We start from the raw sequence: 18346 nt of genomic DNA on the forward strand, positions 1-18346 counted from the left end.
GCCCAGACTGGTCTCATACTCCTGGCTTCAAGAAATCCTCTCTCCTTGGCCTTCCAAAGTGCTGGGATTACAGGTGTGAGCCACCACACCAGCCAAATTTTTGAATAGTGTACAAGTTAACATAGAACTTTATTAAATATTTCCATTTTAAAAATACATTTTCACAATATTCCTGTGAGTTAAAGAGGGCAGTTACATTAACCCCATTTTACAGTTGAGGAAATATAAGCAGAGGAAATGATTAAAGGGTTAAATTTACACAGCTAATACCAGGAATTTTAACCTAAGTGTTCTTAGTCTAAAGACAACTGTTTCCTGGATACAATATTTTGTAGCACAGTTTGGTAGTCTAGGAAGCTGGATTTGAAATTAGCCAAAAGATACAAATCCCAGTTGTTTCCACTTTCTATCATGGGAAAATGACTTCATCTTTCAAAATATCATTACCACATCTATAAAATGGAGATAATTATACTTACCTGAGGGTTTTTTTGTTTGTTTGTTTGTTTTCTTTTCTTTTGTTTTTCGGGAGGTGGAAGGTGGGGGGCACAATGAAATTCAATACAACAATGCAGTTGAAGCGCTTAAATAATTATTAGTGTATCCAAAACCCAATCAATAATAGCCGATATTATAATAAACTAGAAAGGATACTATTAGAAAACTTATTCCAATTTAAATCTGAATGAATGAATATGGAAGGCAAACTCCTGTAGGCCAGTTCCACCTTGTGAAGTCTACTGACACCTGGTGGCTGGGACATGGAAGAGCAAAAGCCCTGGAGCGGGGTTGGAGGCTGCCTGCCCTTGACATTCATTCCTGCCCTCCTCTCTCTCTCTCTCTTAGTCTGAGCTACTTGAAAGTGAAATTACTTATCCATATTTAAAGAGCCCAGCATCCTGAGGCAAAAAGTATTTTGGAACTACTCAAAAATATACTTGTTGTAAGATCAGAATTTTAGAATTTAGGTTGTATTTTTTGAGAATTAGATCTCATGGGAGATTCCATAACAATACGAGACCTCCAGAGACCCCATACAGTTGTAACACACGATTCATTTTTTTAAAGTCAATTATTTTCGGCTTCTGTAGATTTCCAGTGACTCTTCTGTTATTTAAAACTTATTATTTACTCTTAGGTCCACTAAAGATACACTTATATCTGACCCTGACTTAACTTTTAAAAAATCAGAAAACATGCTATGTAAGTTTTTGACAATATTCTGCTTTTCTAGATTGACTATATAAAAGTACATTTTAGAGTCCGAAAGACATAATCATATGTTATTTACAAGTGACTTATTTCCCTATGACTACAGTAAATTCACTTTAGTGAAGGCTTCTCTGGAAGTATTTAACTTCATGATTTACCAAATATTTCCTTATTTTTTATGGCTAATTATTCTTTGAGACTTTCCATACATTGGGGAAAAGAGACAAAAGTATTAAAAAGCCCCACACCTCAGCTAAGGCAACTGAAGTGAAGCATATATTTCACTGACTACACCTTATCAGTGCTGACATCTTCCCACAGGTGTCTCCTAGCAAATGTGCTGGGAGTTATCCTCTTTGTCACTAAATGGTGAGAAGCCACGCTAAAGACAAATGGCCCAGGCTCTGGGAGAACAAGTTCATGAAAATGAATGACTTGTTAGGGTGAAATGAAGCAAAGAGTGGTGATCAGATTGAAAAACATCTCTGAATAGAGATACAGAGAAACAAAGAAACCGGTCACAACAACAGTGAGCTTCAGGGAAGGTCTGTGGGAGGCCAGAGATTTTAAACAGAAGAAATGAAGAAAAGGTTTTTGTTTTTGTTTCTAATAGATTTAGCTAAATAGAAAAAGAATGTGAACAAACCGTCAACTTACTATGAACAACAGTTCACTATGCAAACCTACCAGACAGAAATTTCAGTACAACGTTTTACATTTTTAGTAAAATTTAGTACATTTTTAGTAAAATTTAGTAACATTTTGCAAGTTATTTTGTGTACTTGTTTGTGTGCCACAGTTAGCCTGATTGCATGTTAGATAATTTAATTGTGTCATTGTTCCTCCCTAGCATTTAATTATGTTCAGACTAAACTGTGAAACTAGTATGTTTTCTTAAATGTTTTTGTAACATACGAAATATTTTTCTAGATAAATTCTTTAAAAAAAAAACCTAATTCAACTTAAAGAATTTTGTAAATATTAATGTAAGTAGATAGTGCTTGTAAAATCTAAGTGTTCCCCTCTTCCTCATGAGTCTGATTTTCTGAAACTTCATGAATTTATTATTCTTAAATACTTCTGGATGTTAGAGCATCATGACCCTATAAACCTAACAAGAATATTTCTCACTGAGTTGCAAAGGTTCAAAGGAGAACTTATGATTGGACACTGAGAGCTACATTACATGTGGAGCAGTGACTCAAACTTGAAAGTACTTTTAAGCTCAGTTAAATGGTGGCTGCATTGCTCCATAGCACAGCTTAAGTAAATTGATTCAGTGGATTAATGTAGTCATGTCAGGGGAGACAAACTTATCTGCCATATGAAGTCTGAAGCTTATAGAAGTATTATTTAGCAGGCTTACGGGTAAGAATGACAACTCTCTCTATTCATAAGAACTGAGTTGTAAGGTCTGAGCTCTATAGGTTTTAGGTATGAGAAAGACTAAGGTTTAAGAAATAAATAATAATGATTAAAGAAACAAAGTTATCTCTGTCCCTGCAAGATATATGAAGCACACTTATCTCATTTCAAGTAGGTACTGCATGTCCTTTTTTTATCTTTAAGCACAATATCAGGCCAGCTCTCTCCAGTCTCCCGTTATCAGAAAGGGTGGTCGTTTCATTTTACACGTTCTTTTTGTCCTGCTAGACCTGATGTTATCTCAGTCACTGCATTTTGAATGAGGAGAGGGAAAAAGGCATATATACAAATATTACAGTTTGATTTTCCTGACCCTTGCATACATTTTGCATTAAAGTAGTCATAATTATAACCACTCAATATACCCTTTAGTTTTCTAAGTTGCTTTGTAAGTGGCGTTCCTTGCTGATAAACTGATTGAAAAATGTGAGTTTGACAATAGGTTAAAAACATTATTTATTGTAGAAGTTGAAATACCACAAAATTAATGAAGAAATACATACTTTAACCACTGGAGTGAATAGACACACTTCTCTCCATTTAAATGCCATTAAACTGACTAATGCATTACTTTAGCCAAAAGAAAAGTCCTTTTGATGGGATTTACCTCTTACTTCTTACTTACTTATGACAGTCTTCCTAGACTGTCATAAGTAATAGAAACTGCCAGGTTATCTCAAAATCTTTTCTTTTAATTAAAAATGGAATAATAGTAAAATAAAGATAAGCACTGTATTTTGTTGTTGTTGTAGATAATTGTTAATATGGGTAGTACTATACTGGCAAAAGAAAACCTTGTTCCAAACAACATTTTATGTTATTATTTCCAAACAGACATTATAGAATATGCTAGGAAAATTTAGAACTTATTTAGCATTTTCCTCGGTAATTTATTATGCTTGGGCATGAAGGAATTTGATTTTAACATTTGTAATATATTAAAAGTTTCAGTTTAATAGTAAAGGTGAAAAACAAACCAAAACTTAGCGTGGCCTATGCATTTTATTTATTCTTAAGAAAAATGTTAGAAATATATACATCTCCTTTTATGTGTTCCAACGTATATCTGGAACTCCTTTGAAATAGAATAATAAAATCTAACAAAATGATTATGTATTTTTGTTCCTCAAAATTTCAGCCAGAAATGTTGCAGTTGAAAATTAAATTGTATCTTTCTCCATGAAATTTTCAAGAATTTTCTGTAGATTGTGAAACCAAAATGACAAATTATGAAGATAATAAACTAATTATACTCACACACATGCATACACATATAATTTGTCTAAAGTGTAATTGTATTTACATTCTTTGTGGAACAATTGTTGTTTAAAAAGAAGGTGCCGATGTGGTAAATATCCAATTAGAGCAGAGAAAAGCAAGTGGGAGCTAATGGGAAACAGGGAAAGAGCTGAGCCAGCAGGCACCATCAATCAGGATAACAGCAAGTCTTTGCAACGCCAACATCTTTAATTAAAACCCTTGTATTTTACTAATAACTTTGCACATCCATAAGCCTTCTTATTGATTTCAGTTATTCCCATTTTTCCTTTTTTGGACTTATAGTTTCTGGAGATATTGTGAAATTAAAGTAAACATTACAATAAGCTAATTACTTGATTACATTGAACATTTCAAAAAGTGCCCCAATAATTTACTGGTAGAAAATGAGAAAAATCTTCCCTGATGTGCTCTTCATTTTGACATAAGTTGATAATATTTGTTGTAATGTAATGACTTTTCTCAAATATTTAAAAGAACAAGTTGTTTCATTTTAACTACAGGAAATGTATATATTTAAAATACTCTGTATATTACGGTTTAATGGGATTCAGGAGATAATGCCAAGCCAAGAGCTTCAGGGGTATAAAGATATATATAAAATTGTTCCTGTTCTGTGTGCATGCTGTGGGTTAGATATAAGACAAAGGTGAGGAATTTTGGAAACGATCAAAAAGAATATTAAACTGGGACATTAGGTAACTAGAGATTTGGTCCTACCTCTAACTCAATTTAAGAAGCTAAGTTTCAAAAAGTTCTCTTATCTTATATCTATCTATCTATCTATCTATCTATCTATCTATCTATCTATCTATCATCTAGTGTGTGTGTGTACTACTACATATATAGTTATAGATTATATAGATACAGATATAGATAGATTGGGAGAATACAAACCGTGGGGTGTTGTGCAGATAGCTATTCTAAGCAGAGAGATCAGAAAGTGAATACTCCACATTTGAAGGATTATTAATAGAACATTGAGAAGAACAGTTAGAACAGTTAGATATATCTGAAAGTTCTACCAGTAAAATAATTTTGTTATTTTGGTAGTGATGACAACTTATTCTGAATTATTTGTATCTTCACAGCAAAAGAGCTGACTGTCATTAGAGTAATTATATTTGACTATCAAAGAGAAAATTTCAAAATTACCTACATGTGACATGCTTCTGATAAATAGGACAGCCATACTATTTTGGCTACAGAAATGGAAAGAAGTGTGAGATATTATTCTAGGAAAAGCAAGCACTTACATACGACTCTCATGGTTTGAGAATTTAGCAAGCATGAAGAAAGATATTCTCTTTAAAGTTCTGCCTTAAGATTATCTGAAATGTGTTATATTCTTTTTCAAATTAATCAATTTGGTTAAATAAATAAGTAAACAGTATAGGGATGAAAGAGGATAAGAAGGGGCAACTGGATACAGGTCAACTTCTCTTGTACCAAGTCACATTTTTGCCCATTATATTAGAATAAATGTGAATTCACTAAATATCAGACATGTCAATATTCCGTTTCTGAAGCCAATATAAATTTTATATATTACTCAACAATTTATAATATTATTATGGCTGCATCTCTCCATTACTGTGGGCACTTTCCAAAGAAATATTCACTCTATTAATTTATGATGAGTTATAAAAACATACAAAAATATTTTAAAAAAATAATTTGTACATATTACTGTCTCACTGAAGACAGTTATTTTTGGTCTATCTAAAATCTTTTTGCCCATGAATTGTGTTATAATGGAGCTGACAGAGCATTATGACCACAGGAATACCTACAAGTTTTGTTCAGATTTCAGTATTTCTTGAGTAACTGTCACACAGGGTGATTATTTTCCTCTTTAGTAAGGATGTTATATGTATCTAAGACATATGTAATTTCATTGACTAGAAAATAGAAAGAATGAGGGAACAGAAAAAAAGACAGATTCTGATGTTAACAACTAGTTGCTGATAATTTAAAAGAAAAACCAAGCTACAATATTTCACCAAGATGTAACCACAAAATTAAATGAATAGAGAACTACTGCATTCTAAGATAGAAATGCCCATGCTTTGCAAATGTCAGTTCTTCTAAAATTAATCTATATTTTTAACTATCTTATTCAATTATCAATGCTTTTTTTTCTAAAGAATCTCTTAAAAATATATTTAATAAAATAGCCAGATGAGGCCGGGCGCAGTGGCTCAAGTCTGTAATCCCAACACTTTGGGAGGCCGAGGCAGGCAGATCATGAGGTAAAGAGATTGAGACCATCCTGGTCAAAATGGTGAAACCCTATCTCTACCAAAAATACAAAAATTAGCTGGGCATGGTGGCATGCTCCTGTAGTCCCAGCTACCCGGGAGGCTGAGGCAGGAGAATCAGAGATTGCACCACTGCACTCCAGACTGACAACAGAGCAAGACTCTATATCTAAATAAATAAATAAATAAATGGCCAGATGTTTGAAAAGGATAACCCTGTGGAATGATTTTCCCTATCAAGTATTAAAATGTTAAAAAGTAATAATTATTAAAACAGTATATAACTGGTTCAGAATGGTATTGCTTAAATGCAATCTAACAAAGTTAGACATTTGGAGGCAAATGTCTATAGTAATTTAGTTTTTACAAAGGTAACTTTTTTAAAAATGACAAAAGCATAGATTATTTAACAAAGAGAGTATGAATAAATGGTTCACTTATGGAATCAGGTAATGTTAGAGCCCTACAATAAAACAAAAGACATAAGATGGGTTGTACATTAAAAGTTTAAAGAGCATAAGATAAACTAGATAGTCTATAAGTAGATAGACCCATACAGATTGATGAATTATAGATTAAAAATTTAAAAACACGTGATATAACTGGAAATACTAGGAAAAAAATAGAGGTAAAAATTACAGGATGATGACTCTCTTTTTAAACGTGACATAACAAATACAACATAAAATGTAACAAAAAGATCATTTTCTGGCCAGTCACGATGACTCATACCTGTAAACCCAGCACTTTAGGAGGCCGAGGCAGGCAGATCACTTGAGGTCAGGAGTTTGAGACCAGCCTGGCCAACATGGTGAAACCCCATCTCTACTAAAAATGCAAAAAATTGCTGGGCATGGTGGTGACACCTGTAATCCCAGCTACTCGGGAGACTGAGGCATGAGAATCGCTTGAACCCAGGAAGCAGAGGTTGCAGTGAGCCAAGATCACATCACTGCACTCCAGCCTGGGCGACAGAGGAAACTCCATCTCAGAAAAAAAGAAAAGTTTGGGGGGGTGCTGGGCACAGTGGCTCATGCCTGTAATCACAGCACTCTGGGAGGCCAAGGCAGGCAGATCACATGAGTTCAGAAGTTCAAGACCAGCCTGGCCAACATGGTAAAACCCCGTCTCTACTAAAAGTACAAAAAATTAGCTGGGCGTGGTGGCGGGCGCCTGTAATCCCAGCTACTCAGGAGGCTGAGGCAGGAGAATCCCTTGAACCTGGGACAGGGAGGTTGCAGTGAGCCGAGATCATGCCACTTCACTCCATCCTGGGCAACAGAGCGAGACTCTGTCAAACAAAAGAAAAAAAAAAGGAAAAAGATTATTTTAACTGCATTATAGTTTAGTCTGTATTTTTAAAATAATTTTAATTAAAAAGAATGAAACATTTACACAAGAAATCTGCAAAAAAATGCTTGACATTACTTATAATCAATGACATTCAATTTTATAAATTAAAAACATATTCAGATAACTCCTAGTAAGAATGAAAGTACAGAACTTGGAACAATATCAGTTATTCTTGGTGGATTATAAAGAGGTAAAAATCACTATGTAGTCTAATTGGTCATTTGTGTCAAATGATTTAAAATATGCGTTTTCTTGAACCATGAAATGTATTATTTCAACACTCAGATTATCATATGCACAAAACAAATGTTAAATAGTGTATATTACAGCAGGATTTATAATAGTAAAAAATACAACCAGAGCAAATAGCTTAGAAAGAGGATTCAGTTAGGGTATATTCATACAATAGTATAATATAGAGCTTTGAAAAATAATACAGCAGAAGCATATTTATGCTTCTACAAAAGACAATTAATGATATAATATTTAGTTAAAAATAACAAGCTATAAAGCAAGATAATAACTACCATTCATCGATTACTTAACATCAAGAGCCAATATTTATATAATGTTCACTGTATATTAGGCACTATTCCAAATTAGTAATTTCCTGTAATATATAAAATCTTTGTAACAGCTTCATGAGGTAAGTACATTTGTTATTTTTATTTTACAGATGAAGAACCAAAGCACAGAGAGGTTAAGCCATGTGTCTAATCTAGCACAGCTATTATGTAAAGTCAAAATTAGGTATTATGTAAAGTCAAAAATTATGTAAAGTCATCTCCAGAGAACTTCCTGTAGTTATCCATTGTGCCAGGTTTGTACTAACAGCTTCACATGAATTATCTCATTTCAACCTCATGAATCATTTCGGTATATACACTGGAAACAAGGTAGGAGAGACAAGAGGAAGTGGGGTGAGAGAAAGTTCTGAAGGAGGAGAATAAGGCATTTCTGCATGTAGAGAAATATAGATTGATGGGGTAATTTTTTTGGAGGCAGGAAGGGAGATTGTGTCCCCTTCCTGGATTTGAAAACTATAAAGATCTGCGTTATTTTGAGTTACTTTTGATTGTGTGTTTTGTGTTTTCTTAACTCTCATACTAGTGTGGAACCATAATAGGGATGTCAAGCATTCACAGAGACTCAAAAGTTGACATTGGTTGTTATTGCTGTGGTAAGAGAAAAAATGAATTGTCTTTAATTCTATATATCTGTAGTTACTTATATTTCTCTGAAAATAGGTACTGCATATGTAATTTCAGAATTTTAAGAAAGGAAGTAACAACAAATATAATAAGTAATACCCTTTTTATTGTGACATGACTTTTTTTTTGGTAAATTTTGAGGATTTCTGAACTTTTGTCCTGATCAGAGGGATTATAATTTTTTTATCAATATATTAATCATGCATAAAAGCTTTAATATCTATAGATTATATTACTTTCTATAAATGTATTGCTTGGAGAGGATCCAAAAAGTTGTTTTGTATTGGCCCACATTTTAATATACTGCCATGTAGGAGAAATTCAGACTGAACGATCCCAAATTTCCAGTAATGATGGTGGGAATAAAAAGCACAAACCTCTGAGAATGGTCAGTCTCAATGGCACAATTCTGAAGACAAGGCATTATGGCAGGCTGTATTGTGCAATGATTTTCCATATCCTCTGGGATCCTAAAACTTCAGAAAAAAGAAATTTTATCACCAGTGACTCTAAATTCCTGAATTCATTAGAAGGCTAATTTGCTGCACATGTATAAGAAAAGCACAGAGATTAGTTTCTCTAATTTCTTAATTTGACCTTTGTTCATGCAATAAGGCAATGCTTTCAGATTGCTGGTTGCAACTTGTTAGTATATAATAAAATCACTTCAGTGCACCCTGCCCAACAATACATTTTTATTGAAATAGGATAGATTGGAATGAAATTGACCAGATTACAATCAAATAGAAAAGGCAGTATCAAAATGCTCTTGCATTAATTAGACTCAATATTATTCCTCAAAATATTTCATCAAGTATGTGTGTACTAAGCCATAATACAATATTATTTGTATGTAAATCGTGATTTATTTTTTAATAAAAGTTTGAAAAATGCTACAAAAGTACACTAATTGACTCGTAGGGGGACGTGATTATCTTTTTTTTCTTCTTTTTTTGAGACAGAGTCTCGCTGTGTTGCCCAGGCTGGAGCACAGAAGCACAATCATAGCTCACTGTAGCCTTGAACTCCTGGGCTCAAGTGATCCTCCTGCCTCAGCCTCCCAAAGTGCTGAAATTACAGATGTGAGCCACTCTGATTGTATTTATTTATTTATTTATTTATTTATTTATTTTTTTCTGAGACGGAGTCTCACTCTGTCACTCAGGCTGGAGTGCAGTGGTGTGACCTCGGCTCACTGCAAGCTCAGCCTTCCAGGTTCACCCCATTCTCCTGCCTCAGCCTCCTGAGTAGTTGGGATTACAGACACATCACCACGCCCGGGTATTTTTTGTATTTTTTAGTAGAGATGGGGTTCCCTTTTTTAGTAGAGATGGGGTTTCATGATGTTGGTCGGGCTGGTCACTCCTGACCTGGTGATCCACCTGCCTCGGCATTCCAAAGCTCTGGGATTACAGGCATGAGCCACTGCGCCCGGCCTGGCCCTACTTTTATTAACTGACTCTGAATATCAATTTCAGGAGGGACCGCACAGATATTTGCTATGTTTTCCAGGGGAACTACAGAGGTTATTGCATTTTGGATTAAATGGTTATTTTACCTGTGGAGTATATACTTCATGGTATGGCCTGGTTGGTTCATTTAGAATAGCTATCACCATACCAATTAGGAATTAGGAATAAAAGAGAATTAGTTATATTTTATTTTGTGTTGTGAAAATGTGTATGATTGTGGTCATTTAGAAGCCCAGATACTTTCTGATAATTCTATTTTGCTAGGTCTATTTTTTTTTTTTTCAAAAAAGATCTCTGAGAGCCTTTTTAAATACGTTAGATCATACATTGTAGCTGGTTAAAAGAATTAAAAAATCCTTAAAGTGCAAAATTATTTTCCTGTGAAAATTAGGATCTAGGCTTATGATGAGGCCTTACTCTGTGAAGCAACAATTTTTGACTTATTTCTTCTGTAATTTAATATGAGATAGGAAAGGGCATTCTAGTTTAAGACCAACCCAGCTCTGACTCTACCTTTCCATCTATGGGAACATTTCTTTAGAAATAAGAGAGTGTTTTAGAGCAGAAGTTTGGAAATATTGGCCTATAAAATCTACTTCTGAAAAATGTAAGCCTCCAAATGAAAAAATGAATTTTCTGACACGTTCCCCAGACTTACTGAATCAGAATGTAGGAGATGGGCCAGACATCTTTACTTTAAATCTTTCTATTTGGCTTTTAGCTTCTATCTGACCCTGGACACACAAATGTGTTCAATTATGCTCCTTTGGAAGAATTAATAACAGTGTATAGTTTGGCACTGGTTTCATTGAACCTGATTGTTTCCACAGTTTAGCATGCTCTATAAGTCATGCCTCTTCTTGGATGGTCTGTGAGCTTTATGTGTTTCACTTTAAGTGTATCCTGTTGATGATAGCTTTCTTAAAACATGTTACACAACCCAAAGTGTTCGGTTTTTTAGTCACAGTTTCATCATTAATAGGAATAAATATTGAATTTTAGAGCTAGACGATACCTCTAGAGAACTTTTCATCAAGCCTCCTATCTTTAATTAAGTGGATGTCTAAAGCATGTAGAAGAGATTTCTTTTAAAATACTGACAAATAAACACTTAAGAAGCCCATTACACTGTTTTTATCCCTCTAATAGTCAATAATTCTTCCTCACATCCAACCCATATCACTTCTACTGTAACCGAAGTATTTCTCTCTTCTAGTTCAAACCTCCAGGTATATAACTGGAAACAGTGTAATAAAAACATTCCATTCAAATACTATCTAGTTAACGAGCATGCTATGTTTTATGAACATAATTTGTCAAAATTTTGACAACAAAAATAGAATAGAGGCAGCATAGAGGTATAAGTCTTTGAATAAAAATTGAAATAAAATTTTAAAAAATAAAATAAATATGCTTTAAAATGTGTTTAGCAATGGATTAGGGATTGCCCCAAGATACTTGTCACTCAGACAGCTGCTGGGTGAGAGAAGGGAAATTTTCTACTGGTATCTCATTTATCCTTAATGTTTGTCATCAGAACCAGTGAGGCAATACTTCCATTGAAAATATAGGTCATTTCCCTCCCAAATTTTCCTATATCTACTTGCACATCAATTTTTGTTTGTTTGATTTTCCAATTAGTGATGGAGATCTTTACAACACAAGTAGAAAATTAAAACAAGAAGTCACTGTGATTAAGTTTCAGACAAGGAATAATCACTCAATCAAATGGTGTAAATGACTTAAAATTTTTTTCTCTCATTTGACTGGTTAGAATAAAGTTTCTCAACTCTAGACTGAATATTGGAATCCTAGGGAGCTTATTAAAGCTACCAAAGCTCCTAGAAAATTGCCAGCAATTTTGATTTAATAGGAACTAGGTGTTTCTCAGGCATTGTTTTTTTTTTTTTTTTTTTCAAATGCTGTGTATTCTGCTACTCAATATGGGGTCTGTAGATGAGCAGGCAGAGACATTATCTGGGAGCTTAATAGAAATGGGCTTATTAAACAGTCTTGGGTCCTACTGATACCAACTGAATGAAAAGTTTTACTTACAGAGGAATTCCAATATTCAAGTTTGAAAGACTCTTAGATGAGCTAATATACAACCCAGTTCAGAACCACTGGTTAGAGGAAATGAAGAGAATCAAAAGACACTGAAAGAGAGAAGACATAGGAGATAAGGGAAGAGGAAGGAGATGGGGGAAGAGGAGGAAGTGTCAGAGTGTAAAAAGACACAAAGACTTTGCCTAAATTTATCCTTATTTCTATTGTTAATGGGTGAACAGAGATCCTTTGTCACTGTGATGTCAGTGCTCTGTTTTGCATTATTTATGAATATCTTTGTCTTTTTTGCTATTGTTGCTAGAAAGCAACAATAAATGTTTAATTAGTAAATTGCCAAGCCTCTTCGAGTAAAATAAACTTGTTCTATGGGAGTAACTTTAATCACAGTATTGGTTATCATTATACTGAAAGAAGTAATTAAGCCATAGTTCTTATTAGTTAGACACTGATAAGATTAAACTACTTAACAATTTTTTAATATTTTTTGACTTGATAGATATTTCCTCAGTAGTATTGGCTTACCACGAAATGTTTGATTCCTTACATACTACCCATCTAATTCTCATGGATGTTTTGAATGAATTCACATTCCCCATGTCAAGTTTACTGACCCGAATATAAGGAGTTTAACGTCCCAGTTTTAAATTTTATATTAATCACATTTAGTGCATACCATCAATGAATAAGCTAGTTAAAACTGGACCCAGATATTTTAATGCACCCGGTGAAGCAATATGGAAAGGATACTAAATACAAGGAAAAAAATGTAATGAAATATTTGACCAAGGATGGAATTAATAAAAGCCAAAGCAATTATAAGTTAATGTTCCTACAGAAGCTGACTTATCTCATTGATTTCAGGAATTATTTTTTGCTTTGTGTCTCCATCATAATAAAATATGACTATAATTTGATGAGTTTATTCTCATTAAGTAATGCTTATTAATCAAAAAAATGCTACTAAATAAATTTACTCTATGATGCCCTTCCACTTGTCTTGCATGTAGCCTTGAATTGTACAAAGGGACTGTTTTCTTTCTTGATACAAGTCTCATACAATAATACAATGAAATACTTTTTAACCCCATCACTGTTTAGCGACTAAGCTTGTTATTTTGTTCTTTTTGTCTACCTTTTATATGTTCAAATGCTTCATGCTTACTGAATTTTCATTTGGAATTAAGGGATGTAAAAATCTTGATGGTGAAAAGCCCTATATTAAATGTTGAATGAAATTTGCTTTGAAATAAATCAATTATAGACTGATTTTGGAAAATAAAAGCTATAATTCCCTTTTAACATGTTAAATAAAAGTTGTAGAATGCATCTGCATTTGGATAATAATTTAGAGGAATTTTTTGCATGTTTCTGAAAGAGAATATAATATCGGAAATAGGTGTGTCATGAAAAAATATGAAATATTTTAATACTATGTGGAAAAAGCTGCTATTTTCAAAAATTTATAGTTTTTTCAATGCAAATGATTAAATAATTTAAAATATTTTAATAGTTCCACAGTATAATAATTGCTATTGAATCTAAGATTGTACTACATTGGATTATATTTGTATGATATTTTCATATTTAAATAGTATACTCAATGAGAGAAATGATTTTATTTTATTTTATTTTTATTTTTTTAAATTTATTATTATACTTTAAGTTCTAAGGTACATGTGCATAACGTGCAGGTTTGTTACATATGTATACTTGTGCCATGTTGGTGTGCTGCACCCATCAACTCATCAGCACCCATCAACTCATCATTTACATCAGGTATAACTCCCAATGCAGTCCCTCCCCCCTCCCCCCTCCCCATGATAGGCCCCGGTGTGTGATGTTCCCCTTCCCGAGTCCAAGTGATCTCATTGTTCAGTTCCCACCTATGAGTGAGAACATGTGGTGTTTGGTTTTCTGTTCTTGTGATAGTTTGCTAAGAATGATGGTTTCCAGCTGCATCCATGTCCCTACAAAGGACACAAACTCATCCTTTTTTATGGCTGCATAGTGTTCCATGGTGTATATGTGCCACATTTTCTTAATTCAGTCTGTCACAGATGGACATTTGGGTTGATTCCAAGTCTTTGCTATTGTGAATAGTGCCACAATAAACATACGTGTGCATGTGTCTTTATAGCAGCATGATTTATAATCCTTTGGGTATATATCCAGCAATGGGATGGCTGGGTCATATGGTACTTCTAGTTCTAGATCCTTGAGGAATCACCATACTGTTTTCCACAATGGTTGAACTAATTTACACTCCCACCAACAGTGTAAAAGCGTTCGTATTTCTCCACATCCTCTCCAGCACCTGTTGTTTCCTGACTTTTTAATGATTGCCATTCTAACTGGTGTGAGATGGTATCTCATTGTGGTTTTGATTTGCATTTCTCTGGTGGTCAGTGACGATGAGCATTTTTTCATGTGTCTGTTGGCTGTATGAATGTCTTCTTTTGAGAAATGTCTGTTCATATCCTTTGCCCACTTTTTGATGGGGTTGTTTTTTTCTTGTAAATTTGTTTGAGTTCTTTGTAGGTTCTGGATATTAGCCCTTTGTCAGATGAGTAGATTGCAAAAATTTTCTCCCATTCTGTAGGTTGCCTGTTCACTCTGATGGTAATTTCTTTTGCTGTGCAGAAGCTCTTTCATTTAATTAGATCCTATTTGTCAATTTTTGCTTTTGTTGCCATTGCTTTTGGTGTTTTAGACATGAAGTCCTTGCCCATGTCTATGTCCTGAATGGTACTACCTAGGTTTTCTTCTAGGGTTTTTATGGTATTAGGTCTAACATTTAAGTCTCTAATCCATCTTGAATTAATTTTCATATAAGGAGTAAGGAAAGGATCCAGTTTCAGCTTTCTACTTATGGCTAGCCAATTTTCCCAGCACCATTTATTAAATAGGGAATCCTTTCCCCAGAGAGAAATGATTTTAACATGAACATTTAATAAATAATTTTAAACTAAATTTAGGGTTACTTGTCTTATTATTTTAATTATTTTCTACATTAATTTTCTCATTTGGCAGGAAAAGCCAAAGTAAATAAATAAAGAGGAACTGAAACATTTTGTCTAGTTACTTCAAATCACCATGGAGTTAAAAACAAAAAGTAACACTTAGACATATCTGTCTATGATTAAAATATGATGTGACTTATAAGATTGTTGACTCCATGCTATTGTTTTCCAGCTGAGCAATAGCTGTCAAATAGAAGCAAATTGATAAACTGTCCTGTGATAACACTTTTCAAATCTAGTTATTTATTTATTTAACATATGTCTGCTATTTTAATTAGTGACTGTTGATGCATCGAAGCACTTTATTGAATTTGAAAGAGAAGAATTGTGTTTGAATTTATTCTGTACAAAACTGTCAATTAAAAGTGTTTCCTTTAAAAAAAATTCATTTATATTGTATGAATTACTAATTAGGACATCTAAACAAATATACCACTTGGTTAAAAGGTAGAAATATCAATATAAGCATAGTGTATGACATGAAGAGTTCATGAAAGGATATAAATTGTTTGGGTATATATATATGTATAATGTGTGTATCAAATATAAATAAAACAATGTAAATGCCAGTTACAAACATAGTAATACATCTAGAAACAAAATAAATGGAATAAATAAATTGTGAAGTATGTTAGATTGTAATTGATGCTGTAACAAAATACAGGAAGGAAGGAAGGCAGATGAAAGAAAGAGAGAAAGAGAAAAAAGAAGATGAAGGTTCATGAGGAGTCAGTTGATTGGGAAAGATTCAGTATTAAACAGGGGCAGACTTCACTACAAAGGTGTGATTTGGTCAAAGACTTAAAAAAAGTGAAGGGACAGCTCAAGAGGATTTGTTATGTAGAATTTTGTACTAGAATATTAATAGAAGAAATAATTTATTTTGAAGTTTAATGTAACAAAAATTGCAAATACAAAATATACCTTCACAAATCCAGATATAAAAATGTGATTATTTTCCAAATCTTCTATAAGCTTATGGTAAAAAATAGCATGTAATCTTATTTTTACAAGATAAAAAACATGACACAGGGTGAGTCCAAGTGCCATTTTAGTTTAAACTCTATTTGATGTTTGTATTGATTATACTACATAGAGAATAATTAGATCACTTCAAATGGAAGAATATTCTTTATATTTCAATATTGTGCATTGTTTTATTAATATCACCATCAAATTCAATGGAAAAGGATCCAACTAAAAATATGGAATCATGAACTAATCAACAGCAGAAATTTAAGGAGCATTTAAATCTTAGTATTTTAGTATTTGTCTCTTTATATTTCTTAGTGACCTATCTCTTTAACTCTATACAACTTTCTATCTCTCTGATAAATATATTAAGCCCCCAGGAGATACTGCCATTGAGTTGCCAATATATGATTTACCTATTTACTTGAAGGGGATATTTACTTATATTGTGTATTAAGTACCAACCCTGTGTTTAATCACTGAAGATTAAAAATTAAGTAAGACAATAAACTTCAATAAACCCATAGGTTAGTAGGGGTGAGGTGGAAGCAAATATGATAAAAATACAATGTATAAGTGCAGTAAAAATATCTAGGTTGATGAACACTGTTTATAGGGACCATGTAAAGCACTTTATACCTGTGTATTTATCTTCAATCCTATTAGATGGGTACTAACTCCATCTTTTAAAATGGTGAGGTAAAATACAGAATGGTTAAATAACTTGCCCATATCACATGGATATATTTTGGATTTGAGCCTAGATCTTCAGACTACATAGACTGCTACACTGACTTTATCTTCTTGCTTGTTCAGAAGCAAGAGTGAGAAAATAACTCAGCTTGGAGCTGTGTCTGGACAGGTTTCAGAGCAAGTATTTCCTAGGCTGAGAGGCTAGGAAAGGGTTTTAACATGGAGAAATGCCTTGTGAAGAAGCAATGAGAATCACAACTGAATTGCAAGTGGTATTTCTATCTGGCTGTACGTGAGAAACAGTTAGAGTAATGTGATTCCTGAAAGGGCAGAGATATGGTCAACTTAAGGAGGGCTTTTGTCCCTTGCTTAAGGTTTAATCCTTTAGTACAGGGATGGTCATAAGTTTCACACTATGAATTAACACTGATTTATAGGTGTTGACTTACAGGTTCAAGCCATTACTTTTAGGGCACTGTGGAAGATTAACTGGAAGGAAAAGATGGGATCTGAGAAAACTTTTAGAACACTATGTAATCATTTGAGATAGGCTTTTGAATAATGTTGGAATAGAGAGGAGGGAAAATACTGAGGAATATTTAGAAAACAATTCCTAATACTTGGCAATTTTATTAGGTATGAGAAGTGATGATAAGAGGATAGGAGACAGAAAATGCTTTGCAAGTTGCTAGCAAGCTACTGGATATATAGTGCTTCCATTAATTAAGATAAGGGAATGTAAAAGAGAAGTATACTCAGTAGTGGGTGTGGGAAGAAGAGTTATGTTCTGTTTTGTACACCTTGCTATCAAAATGGGGACTTCTGCAGATGGCTGGAAATGGATGCTGTAGCTCCATAGAGAACTCAATTCTAGATCTGAAAGTCAGTTACTGATAGATAGTATGCTAAGTAGAAGATGAATGACTTTTATACAGGAATGAGCCCATAGGCCCCCAAAATAGCCAAGAACAAGTCTGGGGAATGCTAATATGTATGAGGCAGAGTCTTGATAAGGTAGCAACAAAGAAAGCTTAGAAGAGCTGTTTAAAAATGTAGGAAGAAACAAGGCTGACATGGAAATACAGAAACCATGAAGTGATATACTATACATATCCTGTAAAATTCATACCTTAAATACTCTAAAAATATTTTTGGAATAAGAGAGATAAGCAGAATTGTGTCTTTTATTACTATAATGTTGATGGATAACCTTTAGCATTGCTTTTAGTAAAGTATACCTTGATATGATGCTTTCAGCTTGGATTGAAGTACGTTATAAGAAAGATCAATGATACTTTTTGTTGTGTTTACTATGAATGGCTTTCTTTACTTCCTTCTTTCTTTCCTTCCTCCTTTCCCTTCCCTTTCCTTCCTTTCTTCCT

General features: G+C 33.5%; 1 protein-coding gene across 1 annotated transcript in view; it reads left to right on the top strand.

Annotated features, from left to right (window-relative positions):
• The window catches only part of ERBB4 (erb-b2 receptor tyrosine kinase 4), a 1169376-nt gene that overhangs the window by 807255 nt on the left and 343775 nt on the right, over positions 1 to 18346 (top strand). The gene's annotated exons all lie outside the window — the stretch shown is intronic.

This window comes from Colobus angolensis, unplaced genomic scaffold (genome assembly GCF_000951035.1).
Source record: "Colobus angolensis palliatus isolate OR3802 unplaced genomic scaffold, Cang.pa_1.0 Scaffold95, whole genome shotgun sequence".
NCBI lineage: Eukaryota > Metazoa > Chordata > Mammalia > Primates > Cercopithecidae > Colobus > Colobus angolensis.